The 18,294-nt window shown below is 37.8% G+C and overlaps 1 protein-coding gene and 1 pseudogene across 1 annotated transcript in view; both read right to left on the bottom strand.

Moving 5' to 3' along the window:
• Positions 1 to 18,294, bottom strand: part of GPATCH8 (G-patch domain containing 8) — a 103,188-nt gene that overhangs the window by 84,619 nt on the left and 275 nt on the right. The gene's annotated exons all lie outside the window — the stretch shown is intronic.
• On the bottom strand, positions 1,357 to 17,776 carry LOC133080385 (protein BEX3-like; annotated as a pseudogene).

Below are 18,294 nucleotides of genomic sequence, written 5' to 3'. Positions count from 1 at the left end.
ACAGGAATTCTCATTCACTGCTGGTGGGAAAGCAAAATAATACTCTGGAAGATAGTTTGGCAGTTTCTTACAAAACTAAACATAGCCTTACCACATGATCCAGCAATTGCATTCCTTGGTATTTATCCAAATGCGTTTAAAACTTATATCAAACAAAATCCTGCACATGACAGTTATAGTAGTTTTATTCATAATTGCTAGAACTTGGAAACAACCAAGATGTCGAATAGATGAACAGATTAACCGTGGTACATCCATGCAAGAGAATATTATTCAGCACTAAAAAGAAATGAACTATCAAGCCACAAAAAGACACAGAGGTATCTTGAATACATATTATTAATACTAAGTGAGAGACGCCAACCTGAAAGGTTATATACTGTTATGACTCCAAATATGTAACACTCTGGAAAAAGTAATCCTATGGAAACAGTTAAAAAAACAAACAAAAAAACAAAACAAAACAGTGGTTGCCAGGGGCTTTAAAGGGGAAGAATGGATAAATAGATGGAACATAGGAAATTTTTAGGACAGTGAAACTATTCTGTACGATACTATAATGGTGGATACATGTCATTATACTACATTTGTCAAAACCACTGAACCTACAGCAAGAGTGAACCCTAATGTAAACTACAACCTTGGTTGATAATCATGTGTCAATGTTGGTTCACCTCTTGTAACAAATGTACCACTCTGGTGGGAATTGTTGATGACAGTTGATGTGAAGGGGGGAATGGATATATGGGAACTCTGAACTTTGAGCTCAACTTTCCTGTGAATCTAAAACTGCTCTAAAAAATAAAGCCTATATTTTTTTTATAAGTAGCAACAAAAAAAGTTAATAACTTGAGTAAACCCGTAGTCAAAATTTCTAAAGCATTTCTTCAAAACAGTATGTCCATTTTAAAACCTGACTACAAAATTGTAAAATTGATAACAATGATTACCTCTAAGAAATGAAATGGAGAATGCAGCACTTTCTTTCACTTTTTACTTTGTTACAATGTAGCCTGAACTTTTAAACAACATCCACTTTTACATTTGTACTACTTGTTCTGTTTTCGTTTGGGGTTTTTTTTTGTTTGTTTTTTTTTTGTTTTTTTGCTTTTTAAAAGCTTTTTAATTGCTTTATTAACTTTACATTTTTCCAGGCGAATGGGTGAAACTGTACTGTTGACAGAAACTTCGATTGGGTGCCAAGGCAATCTCTAATTAGAAGCTGGTAACACCTGACACATGGAAATTACATAAGGTTCACAGCAAACGGATCAGTAAAGGCATATCAGGAAAATGCAAGGAAAAAGAAAACAACATTGGGAATCACAGTATTAATCTCAAGGGAAATGGCAGGAGTCAAGGCATAAGGCAAAATTCATCATGATGGTCATGGTGATTAGAGAGCTCCCCTACAAGTATACAAAGACAATTCCTCAACTGCAGCTCCCTAAGTTTTCTCCTGATTTCTCTCATCCCCTCCATTAACATTTCCATCTCCACCCATCCCATCACTGACCTGCCTACTGGGTATGGCCCACTGGAAATTACAGGCAAGTCAGCGAGCCTTTCCCTGTGTATTATTTCCTGCTGGCTGGTGGCCTTCGCCCCCTCCCAAAGGGGGGTCTTCCTCTCCATTCTGCATGGGCTGCTCCATTTCTTCATTTTCCTAGGCCTATCCTTGCTATCTTTTGCTTCTCCGATTCTCGCCACGAGTGCACTGCCGCAACACTTATACCCACAGACCTGCTCCATTTTCCCTGGAGGGATGAAGGCTGCTTTGCTCTGCAGCTCCCAGTCATGTGAGGGCACCACGTCACCGCCAAGCTCACCCCCCAACTCCTGTAGCCAGTGCAGCAGGAGTGCACCCCTCCTGCCTCAAGCACACACATAGAAAACTCCCTGTATTACTGTTTTTAATAATACATTTTAATAAGGGGGGCACAATGTTCTAAAAAATTAAAGACGTTATTAGCACAAAGCTTCCTTACCTGTAACAAGAGGCTATTGGACTACTTGCTATATCTAGGTATAAGAGTAAAGTTCTACCTACAAGTTGAGTCTAACAGAATGTCTGGGAAAAAGTATTTTACAAAAAACACCCCATTAAGGGCATAATTTGAAAAGTGCAAATCACCTTTATTTTTTTTTCCGGCCACACCACGAAGCTTGTGGGATCTTAGTTCCCCGACCAGGGATTGAACGCAGGCCACCACAATGAAAGCACTGAGTCCTAACCACTAGACAACCAGGGAATCCCACAAATCACCTTCAAAAGACTGAAAAAATTAGGGGGCAAGGGCAAGGATGTGGAAATACCGAGTCCTTACAACAGTTAAAAAATCATCTTGCCTCTTTTATGTATCAGTTCTCAAAAAATCATCATCAAGCCTCTTCTCTCTTTATTTACATAAAAGGACATGTTATTCTAACCCAACACGTAATATTCACTAATTTTTTGTCATCTACTAGGAAGTGTTCTGGCACAGGACACATAGATAAAGAAAGAGTGCCTGGACTTAAGGAATATGCCGTATGGAGAAGGAAATAGCTAAACAGTGAATTACAATATGGTTAAGTGCCATAACAGAGATGTAAATGAAGAGCTGGGGGAGCATAGACTAGGAGTATCAAGCAAGACTTCAAAGGGGAAGGGGGCTGGATCATAGCCAGGTGAAGGTGGAGTGTGGAGACTTCCACTGAAAAGTATAAGGCTGGCTTTGTAGAGCACAGGATTTATTCTATGATCTATGATTTACGCTATATGCAGCTAGTAGAGGTCTTTAAGAAAGAGAATGGTATATAGTAAGATTTGCTTTTTAAAACTGTTTATTAAGATTTTTTTTAAGGAGGTGGGGAGGAGGACCAAATATACAGAAAACAAAGGGGGAGCTGGAAAAGATCAAAGACAATGGAGATTTGGAGGGAATTGCCTTGAAGACTAGATAGCTCCTTCCTCAAAGGAGAGTTAAGAAGGACTATATTTTTGTTGGGCATTAAGGTGGTCAAAGAAGATATATGAAACTCTTCCTTTTTCTTTAGCAAAGGAAGCAAGCAGTCCCTTGTTTCCCCTGAAACAGATCATTTAAAGCAAATCTTTCTTACCTATAGGAACAATGTTAAATTTTGGATCCATGCTCCTAATAAAGGCTTTTATATCAAATAAGTCATAAATTTATCTAACAATGTCCCAAACACAAATGTACAAGTCAAAGGGTTTGCTTTAAAAGATTAAACAAATATACAATAAACATAAGCATAGGGCCCCACTGAGCTAGAGAATATATATAGGTACTTATGATAATTGAAATACTTATTAAGTATTAATTACTCAAAATTAATGACAATTATAACATTAACTAAATTTTTGCTCAATGTCAAGAAGAGTCTAAGGAGCCATGACAACTAAATGTAATGTGATATCCTGTATGGGATCCTGGAATAGAAAAAGGACATTAGGGGAATACTAAGAATATCTGAATAAAGTTAGTAATAATGTATAAAGGGACTTCCCTGGCAGTCCAGTGGTTAAGACTCCGTGCTTCCAATGCAGGGGGTGCGGGTTCGTTCCCTGGTCGGGGAACTAAGATCCCACATGCCTCTCGGTGCGGCCAAATGCTACTACTACTACTACTACTACTACTATATCAATATTGGCTCATTAGTACAAATATGCCATACTAATGTAAAATGTTAACAGCAGGGGAAAATGGGCACAAAGTATATGAGGTGTATGTGTATATATATGAACTCTGTACTATCTCAGCAATCTTTCTGTAAATCTAAAACTGTACTAAAATAAAAGGTTTATTTAAAAAAAAAAAAAAGTTTTGGGACGGGTCAATACCACTCCATACACACAGACATGTACAGCTTCTTTTAGCTTTATAAAATACCTTTAGAAACCTTATCCTAAGGTTATTAGGATAAGCTCATGAGATACTCAATACAGGATTTGGGAATCAGTTGAATTTAGGGGATTTTTTTTTTTATCATCCCTATTTTACAAACAAGAGAACTGATGCATAAACTGATACAGAGATTGTCACAAATTCACAAAGGCTTCTGATTCTTAGCCCCATATTCCTTCCACTGTATTCCCATACAAAGCCCAAAGATTAAAAAAAAATAACCTTGCCTCCATAATTCTGAAATAATATTCCCTATAGAAAGCAGAGTTAGTCAAAACCTAGTTATCAATATATAAAAGAGATAACTAATAAGAACCTGCTGTATAGCACGGGGAACTCTACTCAATATTCTGTAAGGGCCTATATGGGAAAAGAATCTTTAAAAAAAAAAAAAAAAGTGGATATATGTATATGTATAGCTGTACACCTGAAACTAACACAACATTGTAAATCAACTATACTCCAAATAAAAATTAAAAAAAAAAAACCTAGTTATCACAAAAGACACGGAAAGACTGAGGAAGTGTTATACATTAGAGGAGACAAAGAATAGCTAAATGTAATCAATGTGGAATCCTGGATGGGATTCTGGAACAGAAAAAGGACATCAGTAGAAAAAGTGGTAAAATTCAAATAAGCTCTATGGTTTAGTTAATATTATTTTACCAATGTTAATTTCCTAGTTTTGATAATTATATTATGGTTATTGTACAAATACTGTAGCAGGAGAAGTTTGGTGAGTGATATACCAAAACCCTCTATACTATTTTTGGGACCATTCCATATGTCTAAAATAAGTTTAAAATAAATTAGTTTAAAATAAAAACAAAAAACAAAAATCTTTTAGTTATTATTATTGTTGAAAGCATATTATTATGAGAAAAAAATCAAAGTGCTGAAAAATGTGCTTGCATGCTACCGTTGGAAAGACAGAATGGAGAATGCTTGTATATATTAAGTAACTCTGAAAGAACCCACATATAATTGGAAATAGTGGTTGTTTTTGAGGTTAAGTGGTTTAACTTTTCACTCTGAATCCTTTTGTCCCTTCTGAATGTCGTACTAGAAAAGCAAAACGAAGAAGAAAGGAAGGGATATAAAAAGTGATTTCAAACTCCCAGGGCACAAACTATGATAGTAGTAGCAGTGATGATGACGATGACGATGACGATGATGATGATAATGATATTTTATTTCTTGCCTCTCTCTCCCACAAAAATTTTTTTCAAGTCATTCAGATGAACTTACTAAGATCCTTCTTTCCAAAAATAGTCAGTATGGCATCTGATTATCTGAAGACCTCAACAGGGATTTGAAGAGAAGTAATTTTTTCTGCTTTACCCTGCTTTCAAAACCACATTTAGATCTCTCAAATCCCGTTAGAGCTAGAATGATCGTATCATACAAACCAGGGCACTCAGAGTAAAAGGGAGTGCTAATCGTAATTAATTAGCCAGGACAAGAAGCATAAACCAAACATTGGGTCACCCTAGTGAAAATTCACAGATCCTATGTTAGAGCATTCTTAAAATTTGGTTTCAATGATGACTGCTTTGAACACTTATTCCATTGTCTAAATCAACTCTTCCTTTCTAAATATTACCTGCTTTCAGAATTGAAATATAGCTTTTCATTTATGCTGATCAGAAATGTAAGTTCAAAAAGATCAGACACGCACACACCAAAAAATGTGTCAAAGATTTTTAAATGCACACACACGTATACATACACCCAGCTGACCTTCTTTCAACTGCTTCTTCTCTCAGAAAAATATCAACTTGTGGTAGGTCTAACTACAAATGAATAGAACCTGACTGACCTGCATGTCATTAAAGTACACAGTAGCTCTAGTTCCTTACAGGTCAAGGATTCTGCTTCCAAGCACAGGACAAACGTGGAAACTTCTCATTACAAATTTAGCTGTAGTGATCATTTAAATATAAATAGAGATAGGGGTTGCCCTAAATTTATCCATATAAATAACCTTATTTTTTGCTAACCAGTGCTAATTTCGGAATCCACATAATCCCACAGCTGTACCTTTTCCAGTGATTAACTATATGGTAATTAATAGGGAAAATTAGAGCTAAAGAAAAGTGTGGGACAATTCTTTAAGGATCACAACAAACAGCCCATAATTTCAAATAGCAAAACACAATATTTAAGACCCTAAAGAGGTGAGTCTCTTCCATCTTCCTATGACTATTAAAATTTAATACCATTTCTTAAAAAAAAAATAATGAAAAATATTACTCACAAAGTCAGCAGATCCAAAGTTCTGATCTGAATAGTCAAATCAATTATTAACACAAGGATTATACAGACTGCGATTTTAAATCCTGTCTGGCTTTTCCCATCTAGACTAGGTATGAGCCAAGTTTAAAAGTTTTATCTCTGGCAGTTTATTGTACCACTCATGCTAACCCTATCTTAGCACCTGGCTCTGGCTATTTAGCTGCATACTGTAGATGTTCCTGTCTCTCTCTGCTCCAAATCTCGCCAACCAAAATTTATCTTTTGTACTGTATTTACCATTATCCCCTTAGAGATTGTCTAATGTCTCCAAGTGTATATATTAATCATAGCCCTACATCACAACTCAAATAACATACTTGTTTATAATCTGGACTTTCTAAATTCAAAACATATAATGATGCTGATTCCACCTGCCATGGACCCAAAATAGTTTTGTTTAGCAGACAGAGCCATACAGAACAGCTTCATATTTCATCTATGAACAAAAACAGTCCTCCTCTGTCAACAAATAAATATGAGAATTCATCTCTGTCTCCCTCTACCCTACTCATTCCAAATAAACTAATTCTAGTATTATCTTAATTCAGAAAGAAAATGTCTCAGGATGAAAAACCTATCCAAAAAGAAATGGACATTCTGGGACTTCTCTGGCAGTCCAGTGGTTAGGACTCCACGCTTTCACTGCTGAGGGCCCGGGTCCTATCACTGGTTGGGGAGCAAGATCCCACAAGCCGCTTCGCCAGAAAAAAAAAGAAAAAGAAAAAAGAAAAGAAAAGGACATTCTGGGGGATTCTTGATGTTATTTTATTAGTACATTTAAAATTTATTTCAATTTAGAAAGTAGACAGAGACACCATTATGGTCAATTCCTCAAAAACCCCAGTTCTTCAGTACTGTTTTCTTAATGATATAGTCTGATTTCCAATGACTTCCAGTATATTATTGTAAAGCCAAAGATCTCTGAAGTCAGAGACACCAGAAATCAAATCATTACTATCTGCTAGCTGTATAACCTGGGGCAGATTACCAAACCACTCTCTGGGCTTAGGCCTGTTTCCCCAGCTGTAAATTCCAGATGATTACACTACAGTATTACTGCATAGGTTTTGAGATTTAAAGAGTTACAAAATAATGAATTATTATTTTAAGGCACTGTTGAGGCCAGTCAGTAACCCAGAAGAATAAATTCACTTATTAAACTTAACTCTATGCAATCTGGTAAGAAAGATAATTTGCTAAGCCATCTCAGTAAATATCTAAGAACTTGAAAACATATTACACTGAGTCAAGGGTATAAGCATATCACACACTCGTCTAAAAATACACGTACATCTGTTTGACATATCAAATTTTCTGGATAATTTGACTAGAACAAGAAAGGACTGGTTTCCCAAAACTCATTACACTGAAAAATTAGGAACTTTTTAAAACCCCATAGGAGGGCTTCCCTGGTGGCGCAGTGGTTGAGAGTCGGCCTGCCAATGCAGGGGACACGGGTTCGAGCCCTGGTCTGGGAGGATCCCACATGCCGCGGAGCAGCTGGGCCCGTGAGCCACAATTACTGAGCCTGCGCGTCTGGAGCCTGTGCTCCACAACAAGAGAGGCCGCGATAGTGAGAGGCCCGTGCACCGCGATGACGAGTGGCCCCCGCTCGCCGCAACTAGAGAAAGCCCTCGCGCAGAAACGAAGACCCAACACAGCCGTAAATTTAAAATAAAATGAAATAAAATAAAAATTAAAAAAACAAAAAAAAACCCCATAAGAGAAGTCGACCTTTTTCAGAAATGCAGGCAAAGTCAGTAAACAATTTTTGAGGCATTCAAAAAGATACGGAGACAAGAGTTAAGTCCTCTGAGAGGCTTCCCTGGTGGCGCAGTGGTTAAGAATCCACCTGCCGGTTCGAGCCCTGGTCTGGGAAGATCCCACATGCCGCGGAGCAACTAGGCCCGTGAGCCACAATTACTGAGCCTGCGCGTCTGGAGCCTGTGCTCCGCAACGAGAGAGGCCGCGATAATGAGAGGCCCGCACACCGCGATGAAGAGTGGCCCCCACTTGCCGCAACTGGAGAGAGCCCTCGCACAGAAATGAAGACCCAACACAGCCATAAATAAATAAAATAAATAAATAAAGATACATGAAATTGCTAAAATTAAAAAAAAAGAATCCACCTGCCAATGCAGGGGACACGGGTTCGAGCCCTAGTCCGGGAAAATCCCACGTGCCTCGGAGCAACTAAGCCCATGCGCCACAACTACTGAGCCTGCGTGGCACAACTACTGAAGCCCGCGCACAGCAACGAAGACCCAACGCAGCCAAAGATAGACAGATAAATAAATAGATAGAAAAAATTAATTAATTAATTTTAAAAAAAAGTCCTCTGAGACCCATAGCAATGCTTATTATTTTTCACCACTGGCTGGTATGATAAATGTCTATCTATTTAGACGTTTGACAAAAATTCTGCACTAGTCCAAGGAAAAACAATGTGTACGTACAATGTGTCACACAAAAGGAAACTCACAACTAAAAGATTGCTGAAATTATATAAAATATAAAATAAAGTGAGATTATAACTCTCCGTAAGACAACCTCCACACTTGAAATATCCTTCAACTGGCTTTAGGATGTCACAGAACTAATAGTTCAACCTATATAATCCACAGTACAGCAGGAAGTTGAGCCACCAAGTCTGGACATTCTTCTTAGAGTCTACAAAGTCTTTCCTTCCTACATACACGCCTCTACTTAACCATTAATTCAAATACCTGAGCAACCTGTAGGTGCCAGACCCTGACTCAATACTAGAAAAATGAATAAAACAAGAAAGACTGCATTCAAGGAGTTCCACGTCCAGGGAGATGAGATAAATTAGAAGTATTATAATAAGTATTACAAAGTATACCGTAGGAGAAATAAAACAACACAGTGGTTAAAGGCTGAGACTGGTCCAAACTACTTGAAACCTACTTCTTCGACCCACTAGCTGTGTGAAGTGGGTAAGTTTTTCTTTTGTAAAATGGGGATAAAAATAAAACCCACCTTACTGGGGATTACATGAGATAATAATGCATACCATAGTACCTAACAGAGAGCACTCTGTACTGTTAGCTACTACTATTACTAATAAAAGTGTTGTTACTGAAATATGACCAAAGTGCTGTGGGAGCACAGAAAATGAAGCAACTAACTCTGCCTAGGGAAGACGTCAGAGACAACAGCAAATTGAGTCTTGAAGAATGAGTAGTAAGGGGACTTCCCTGGTGGCGTGGTGGATAAGACTCCCTGCTCCCAATGCAGGGGGCCTGGGTTCAATCCCTGGTCAGGGAACTAGATCCCACACGCATGCCCCAACTAAGGAGCCTGCCTGCCGAAACTAAGACCTGGTGCAACCAAATAAATAAATAAATGTTTTTTAAAAAAGAATGAGTAGTAGGAATTCCAGACAGGTAAGAGCATATGCAAAAACAAAAAACAATGAAAGAGTCTAGCATGTCCAGATAATAACATAAACTACAAGATGGCAGGACAGGACAATGAGGGGGAAGAAAAGAAATACACCTGTTACAATGGCACCAGATGCTTAAGAGTCTCAGAAACCAAGTTAGTGCGTTTGTATCTTATACTTGAAACAATCAGGAAAGACAGGAAAAGCCACATTTTAGGAGAAAACAGTGTTCAAAACTGAGTTTACTGTGTGGCCTCAATTTCTGTTTTCTCTTCCGTAAAATGAAGGATACCACCACCTGGTTTGGATGGTTACTTAGATTAGATAAATATCTCCAAAATGCCTTGGCACAAGGCCTGGCATGTAATACTACTCAAAAAATAGTAGCTGATAGTATCATCATTAGATTCCACAGCAGTCAACTTTTGATGCTATAATGGTCATGGATAAGTTTTTGGTACCCTAATTTGACAGTAGCCAGTAGAAGTACCACTCTTCTCTGCCATCTACTCTTTTACTGGAACAAATTAACGAAATGGACTAATTTTTATAAAATCTTCTTTTCTTATCCTTTTATGATGCTGTGCTAACAAACAGGCACTCAATAAATGTTTGGGAAATGGAATGGAATTTCTGGTAGGCCTATAAACAGCAAAAAGGCAAACAAGAAGTCATGAAGAACCAATTAAGCTTATAACGCTGAGATGGTTCTGGGAAAAAAAATATTTAATAATAAGCATACCATCTATTTCCTACCAGTTAGTTAACTGGTAGAAAATGCTGCTATGTATTAAAGAGAAACAATGCTTTGCATAATGTAGACAATACCAACACTCATCTCCTCAAAAAGAGGCCAAACTATGTACCACAGCAGAAAAAATGCTACAAAAGAAATCAGAAGATTAAAGTTCAAAACTCAGCTCTGTACTAGGCAAATATTTAATTTATCCTCAGTTTCTTCATCTATGAAAGACTTACTACCTATACTACTTATCTTGCTGAGTTACTGGGAGAATTAGACAAGAATGTATACAAGGGCACTTATTAAACCATGACAGTATGCAACTACACAATATTACCATTCTAATATCTAGGTTAGATGATTTTACAACACCCTGGTGCCTCAGTTCCCTAACTTCCTTTCCTATAATGATCTTGACCTCCATTCTACCTTACCCATTTCACTCTCATGGTCATTACTAATAATTTCAACCCTTCCATAAGCTCTACTTCAAACACTGTGCTCTCCAACCACAACCTCCTGTCCTTCCAGCTCATTCCCTCTAGTACCTCCACTCCAACAATTCTTAAACCCCATCAGAACCTACAATCCATTGATTCAACTTTTTTCTCTACCCTCCACCCCAAAAGTCCTCACTTATCTCTCTGCCATGCTTAACATCACATAGCCCATTATCATAATCACTCCCTTGTATACGCCCTCTACTCCCTTGCCCCCACTCACATTAATTTTGGTTAATGGAGACTGGTTATCACAGCTTTAACTGTATGTATAGCACATCTAACACAACTGTATCTAAATCAATCTTCCTATGTCTATTCCCCTGCTTAAACAACACCTTAAACAGCCAGTACATGCCTGCCTACAGCATTAAAATAAAACTTACTTTTGTATCCCTAGCTTTCACTTTTCCCCTATTCCCAATGTTTTATTCATTGTCCTAAAAAAACCAATTCTGCTAGTTCCACTTCTATACTTTTACCCTATTTTCTCCAACTGAATGCCTCCCATTCTTTTCCTTTGCAAGGATGCAAACCCATCTTTCAAGACCCAGTTTCAATGTTAACTTCTTCATAAAGGCACACCTAATTATTCCACTTTAAGGGCTCTCTCTTTTCCTTAGGGTTTTGCATTTACTGACTATAATACTATTCATCTGATAATCATGCTAGTCTTGTGTGTAATAAACTTAATATTATTACTTTTGTTATCTCTCCAGCTAAACAATAGCTCCTTGAAAAACACCACTTCTTAACCAACTCCGCCACATAATCATACATACTATTCTTAGTACAACCCCTATTCAAATATTGTTTTAATAATTTTTTTAATTAGCTTATATTCTAAAAAATATTCTTGAAGTAAATAAACTCCTTTGCATCTCTTGTGCAGATGATACCCTAAAGTAGTATTAAACCAATTAAATTTTCAACCACTTTTGCCCCTTCTTTTAAAATACTCCATAATTTTACTCATAGCAACAAGAGAAGTTATTGACACTACAGCATATAATCCACAAGCATCAGCTTTAGTTTCTTCTATAGTCAAGACCTAAAGTATCAAATTAATTTCTTGATTTTTTATCAGTACTGCCTATAAAAAGGGTGAAAAATTAAGCTGTTCTTCTCTCATCAACTCTGGAAAAATACTATTACATGAACCATGAGATACGAACACTGACTCTTCCAACAAGCATTATTTAAAATGTCAGATACAAAACATGATCGGACTTCCCTGGCAGCGCAGTGGTTAAGAATCCACCTGCCAATGCAGGGGACACGGGTTCAAGCCCTAGTCTGGGAAGATCCCACATGCCACGGAGCAACTAAGCCCGTGCACCACAACTGCTGAGCCTGCGCTCTAGGGCCCGCGAGCCACAACTACTGAGCCCGAGCACCACAACTACTGAAGCCCACACGCCTAGAGCCCGTGCTCCACAACAAGAGAAGCCACCACAATGAGAAGCCCGCGCACCGCAATGAAGAGTAGCCCCAGCTCGCCGCAACTAGAGAAAGCCCCCGTGCAGCCCAACAAAAACCCAACACAGCCAAAAATATATAAATAAATTATTTATTTTAAAAAAAAAAAACAAACACCATGCTCAATGACTTTTCTCTATTACAGCTTTAAACCTGGAGAGCTATTTTGTATTTCAGTTCTATAAAACAGCAATAAATTGAAATTCCCTCTCGAAATCAATGTAATTGCCAAAGAGTGGCAAGGATGACAAAAAATAATTGGAACCTCATGAGATGAGAGTAAATGTAATATTACAAAGATAACTTTCTGGTTGCTTGACTGACACAAAACACAAGATTTATCTTACCCTAACATTGTCAGTAAAAAGAAGAATTAAGGCAAGAAACAGGAAACTCGTGGTTTTGGGTCCTAACTTTAATTTCTTACTCTCTATAGCACTTACTAAAACATTATGTGCTATTAACCTATGTACAATGCCAAACCAACTTTAGCTATACTTTTTTCCCCATACATTCCTAAATTAGTATAAAATACTAAGTGTATGTTAAATCCCAAAGATATCATTTTGTGTAAGAATGACAACACAGTATATTCAGCCTGGGCATATTTAATTTTTTGCACTGATTAATACAATATGCATTAAGCACATTTGGTTAGACTTCCAAGTTAAATGGACAATTCATTTTTTATAACTGGAAAATCATTACAACATCTTCTGGTATTCACTGCAATATCAAATCAATGCCTTCTTTCAGTATTTGTGGTGGTCATTTGTAATTCCTTTGGTAATTGCCATGAGTCAGCTTTCACTTAATACTAAATGGCAATGCTAATATGAAAAGAGAATGCCAGACATACAAGCAAAAGTACCAAGTTGTTTCAGGAAGGAACTTGAATAGAATTCAAGAACTGGATGTCTACCTCAAGCTGGAATCCATTTTCATTAATAAAATATTAGAAACTTATTAAATCACAAGAACAAAAATGAAACCTCTACATGGGTTTCAAATCCATAATTCAAGATTTCATGAACTTCTGCTACAACTTTTCCAAAAATGGTAATCTTGACCACATCAAGAAAACAGACTGTCCTTTATTCATTTTATCATGTACCCAAATAGATTGAATTTATATGGAAATTATCTCAGCAATGAAGCAGCACAATCAGGATAGCTAATTATATACGTTTAAAAAAAAATTTAAGTCACAAACTTTAGTTCTGGTTATATAACTTAAAGACCTGAGAAAATGTGATAAAAGAATCCTTCACAGTACTTTAATGAGAATTCTGTGACGCATACAGACTAAAAGGAAGGAATACAACAGGGACACCTATTTTTCTATAATTTTGACGGCACTCAGCCTAATGATATATTTGTCTAGATCTGTTTCTTCTTGGTCTTCCATGCCTACTTTGAAAACAAATAAATAAGGGTACCATCACATGGAGCCCTATGATCACACTTCTCGCCAACCCCATCCTCCCTTCAATGCAAATTATAAGTGTCTCTATGATGTTATTCCTTAATATGTCCCACGTTTTTAAGTGCCTTTTGCCTTAAATATATACCCTCTACCCTTCAAATCACCACCAGGGAGCTTTCCTTTATTCTGACTTTTCTTTGGTCACTCTTGATCCCTTGAGAATATACTAACCAATAATTTTGCATTTGCTAATAATAATCATGCCAATTCATCACCAGTATTTTGAAATTTGTACAGCCTTGATTCCAATCCTTTCCACCTATCATAATGTATATGGGAAATGAAATAGCAATGATTTTGCCTAAGTTTCAGTCTCCCAAGCAAAGCTGACAATGATTTTCATAGCTAGTGGCATCTTTCAGATGATAGGAAACACAGGAAACAGAGATTAGAACACTTGCCCATGTGTGATCTCTGGCATGCCTGTGTTAGAATGCCAACTCTATTACACAGACCCACACAGAAAATATATTAATATATTTCTATGACCTAAATATTTTAAAACTGTAAACCTCCTGACTTAATGGTCTCAATTAAGAATTATCTGGGGGCTTCCCTGGTGGCGCAGTGGTTGAGAATCTGCCTGCCAATACAGGGGACACGGGTTCGAGCCCTGGTCTGGGAAGATCCCACATGCCGTGGAGCAACTGGGCCCGTGAGCCACAACTACTGAGCCTGCGCGTCTGGAGCCTGTGCTCCGCAACAAGAGAGGCCGCGATAGTGAGAGGCCCGCGCACCGCGATGAAGAGTGGCCTCCGCTTGCCACAACTAGAGAAAGCCCTCGCACAGAAACGAAGACCCAACACAGCCAAAAATAAATAAATAAATTTATAAAAAAAAATTAAAAAAAAAAAAGAATCATCTGAAGGTCACATCCTGGTATCATATATGAAACACAAAAAGGAATCCTACAAACATACTACATAAAAGTAACACATGACTTGCTTATTGCTGTGTACCATTATGATTACTATATAGGTTATAGGAAGTGCTTGGGTAATTTTTACATTTTTATTATCACCTTTAAGATAGTTGTTTCTCTATCACTCACTGATCTATTATTGTAGCTCCTTTTCGTTAGAAATCTAATGCAGAATACATTCAGAACAAGAAGAAATGAGAAGCTACTCTAAATCACCAGTCCTCTGCAGGTACACAAGCTGAAGAACATTTCCTCACTAACATTCAGCTGCATCATCATTAATAGCTGCGCAACCACTAAATGCTAAGCAGTGTGTACACCTCATAGCTGTGCATCACTGTACAAATAATACTTTCTTTAGTGAACCTGTAGTTCAAAGTGTTGAACACATCTATATTGTAAATTATACTATGTTATTTTCCATTAGTTTGTGTAACATTTCAATCTGTGAACAAGTATGCCTTAATCTGGTAAACGTAGGCAGAAGTCATGTCTCATTCAGAAATTGAGGTCAGATTCTTAAAGTAGCTAAAACTCTTAAAACATTAAAAAAATAAATACATCAGCCTAAATCACAAAGACTTCCAAAGATAAAATACCACTTAAAAGGGGTACACAAAAGAATGTCTGAACTAAAACAAGTTAACAATATATCCTGTACAACAAGGTGTAACTTATCACTGTCAGGAGCCTCCCTAGAAGCCTTGGGAGACCAAGGAGAAACAGATCTGCACAAAACGCAACAGAGTAAAAACTGTAATTGTATCACCTCTCTAAAAGCTCATTTATTCTTTGTGACCTATAAGTTTATCCTACACATTTGATGACTCGATTACAGTTATATAAAATACATAATTGCCAGTAGAGATAATGGTCATGAGCACAGGTTCAAAAGTCAAAAAGCCAGAGTCTGAATCCAGGTTCTGCCATTTACCAGCTGCGTATACTTGGCCAAGTTATTTAATTATCTGTGCCTGAGCTGCCTCATTTGAAAATGAGAGTAATAGTACCTACCTCCTAGGGTTATTGTGAAGATTATGAGATAACACACGTAAAACTCATAGAATAGTACCTGTTTACTAAAATGAAGTTATCAAATGTTTTCAAACATATGTCCCTGATAATAATTACTCTTTATATTCATAAGTGCTTCAAGTGGCATACCAGTTAAGCTCCTCACTATATTATATGACACCTTTGAAACTTTAAGTGTTCACAAAATCTAATAGTGAAGCCACCTCTGACTCCATACTAAATTCAAGAGACAGTATTCAAACTCCCCAAAATTTACACTTGATGGTAAATTGGTGAAGAGTGAAATTCTAAATTATCTTGCCAAATTAAAGGCAAAGAAAATGATAATCATCTAGAACTTACCAGAGAAGGTGCACAGAAAAATTTCCAGTGCTAGAAAAAGATCCGTTTAAAGCAACAGGATCTATACACTGTGTCTGGAAACCTACTTTGGATCTGTTTTCAAGTGTACTTACTAGCTTCACCTCATTTATCACTTAAAGCCTTAAAAGAAGGCCACAGTTAATTTTGAATAACCTGACCTTGTACAATGTTTCAGATATACTATATGCAGGAGCATCCTATTATGTCTTCTCTCCAATAACTAAATCAAATGACATCATTAATGAAAATCAATCTATATTTTCCCCTTTATTAAAACATCCAGAAAACAGTACTTTTAAGTATTTTTAAATGAATGATTTTCTTTAATGTTAGCACAATAATTTACAGAAGTTTTATTATCCTGTAATTGTCTAAAAGTTTTTCATTACCAATGCCCTATTTATCCATAATGCTGGGACATCTGTATTTTAAATACCAATATTTACCTGGCTGACCCAATACAGCAGGAATTGGGTATTCCAATATAAAAGCAGTACATAAAATATATGTAGTATCTTCAAAGGACTACCAAGCAACCAAAAGCAGATCTTATATAAATGCAACTACAGCATCAGAAGAGAAAGTCATCTTACTTGAAAAAGTAGAGGCTTTCTCAGTTTTTTCAGGTGACGGCATTCATACTCTGCTCTCCAGTTTTCAAAATCTTTCAAGGCCCTGCAAATCCTGTTTGTTTGACTGCTGAAATCCTGTGGTTGACAAACATTTCCCCTCAAAACTTAATTGTCCATATTATTTATTTTCAATTTTATTAAGTGATCCCCAAATTCTCTCCTCTGAAAAGCACTTGAGGATTTTAGTTACCAACATGTCTCCTTAAAAAACTACCAATAAATCCCACATCTTGCAGCCTACTCATGTTTTATGGTGCTCCCTAAAACAAACAAACAAAAAACTACCTTTCCCAGGGTTCAAATGGCTAATATGAACTGACTGCTTCCAACTTCCCAGGACCTGCATTATAGCCTTAAACACCTTGAGATCCTGTATTGTGCTGCAGCTATCAGCAGGCGCATGATCACAAGGGTTTTCAACAGCCCCAGATCCTTCACTGCTGCAAAACTTCTCATAAGCGTTCTAGGCACTAGATTGTTAAGTGTTGGCTTAACTGTTTTACCTGTTTATTTACCAACCCAAACATCTCGGGGAATTCAAAGCCTTCAAACTGCCTTCCGAAACCTATCCCGTGTATTCCCGTGTTACTTTGAGAAAGATCTGCAGCGGGATATTAATTTGAGTTCGGCATCCCCTGACCCAAACTGCTGTTGCCAGGATATGCGGTAGTAATGCAGTGGTTTCTTTGAGATTGAGGATGTATTTTACCCTAGAAATAGCCCATCTCTACTAAATCCCTTATCAGTACCCGAGATTGCTGCGGTAACAATGCTTAACTGGAAGGTATTCGAAACAGCCGAAAGACGTGTTGTTCTAATTTGGCCTTAATTTTTTCCTCAATAATGCTTGCCATGGCAAGGACATTTTTCCATACAACGTTTGCAACTGAAGAAAGAAAAATCAAGCTTTTGGTACTAGTCATCACCTGCTTGTAAAGTCCATTATCAGGACGCTTCTTACACATCTCTCGAGGTAGGATTTGGGGCTAAGCTTACATCGACCATCATCCTGTAACTTACTGTTTTCCAAGCCCATTTAATGGTCTAATGACAACAGCAACATTTACGCCCGGAGAAATCTCAATGTTTGACTAACCAAGAAGGCGTCTGATAACTAAAGCCCTCTTTCTCCGGGTGAGGACATGGAAAAATAGACAATGAAAGGGATTTATCTGTTACAATGAGGAAAGAGGGGGAAGGACTCCAAGAAGAGCCGTGCGAGCAAAATCCAGGGGTTCGGGAGCCCCGATCTCAGCAACACTCACCCCAAGCCCTCCCACCCCAACCCAACCGCCGTGTCCCCTGGGAGACAGCCCAGCGCCCACAACACGCTGGGCACACCCGAGGGCAGCACAACCCTCCTCCCACCCCCAGCAGCCAGGCTGGGGCTCCCAAACCCGCAGCCCGAACAGGCCGAGGCCGCAAACCCGGCGGCCTGAGGTAAAGAGGTAAGAGGATACGGGGTGAGAGGAGATGCGGCCTCGCCTCAAACCGGGAGGCCCCTCGAGGAATCGGAGGAGGGAGAA

The sequence above is a fragment of the Eubalaena glacialis genome, chromosome 19 (assembly GCF_028564815.1).
Source record: "Eubalaena glacialis isolate mEubGla1 chromosome 19, mEubGla1.1.hap2.+ XY, whole genome shotgun sequence".
Taxonomy (NCBI): domain Eukaryota; kingdom Metazoa; phylum Chordata; class Mammalia; order Artiodactyla; family Balaenidae; genus Eubalaena; species Eubalaena glacialis.
Note: the sequence above shows the minus strand (reverse complement) of the source record. Positions and strands in the feature narration are given on the sequence as shown.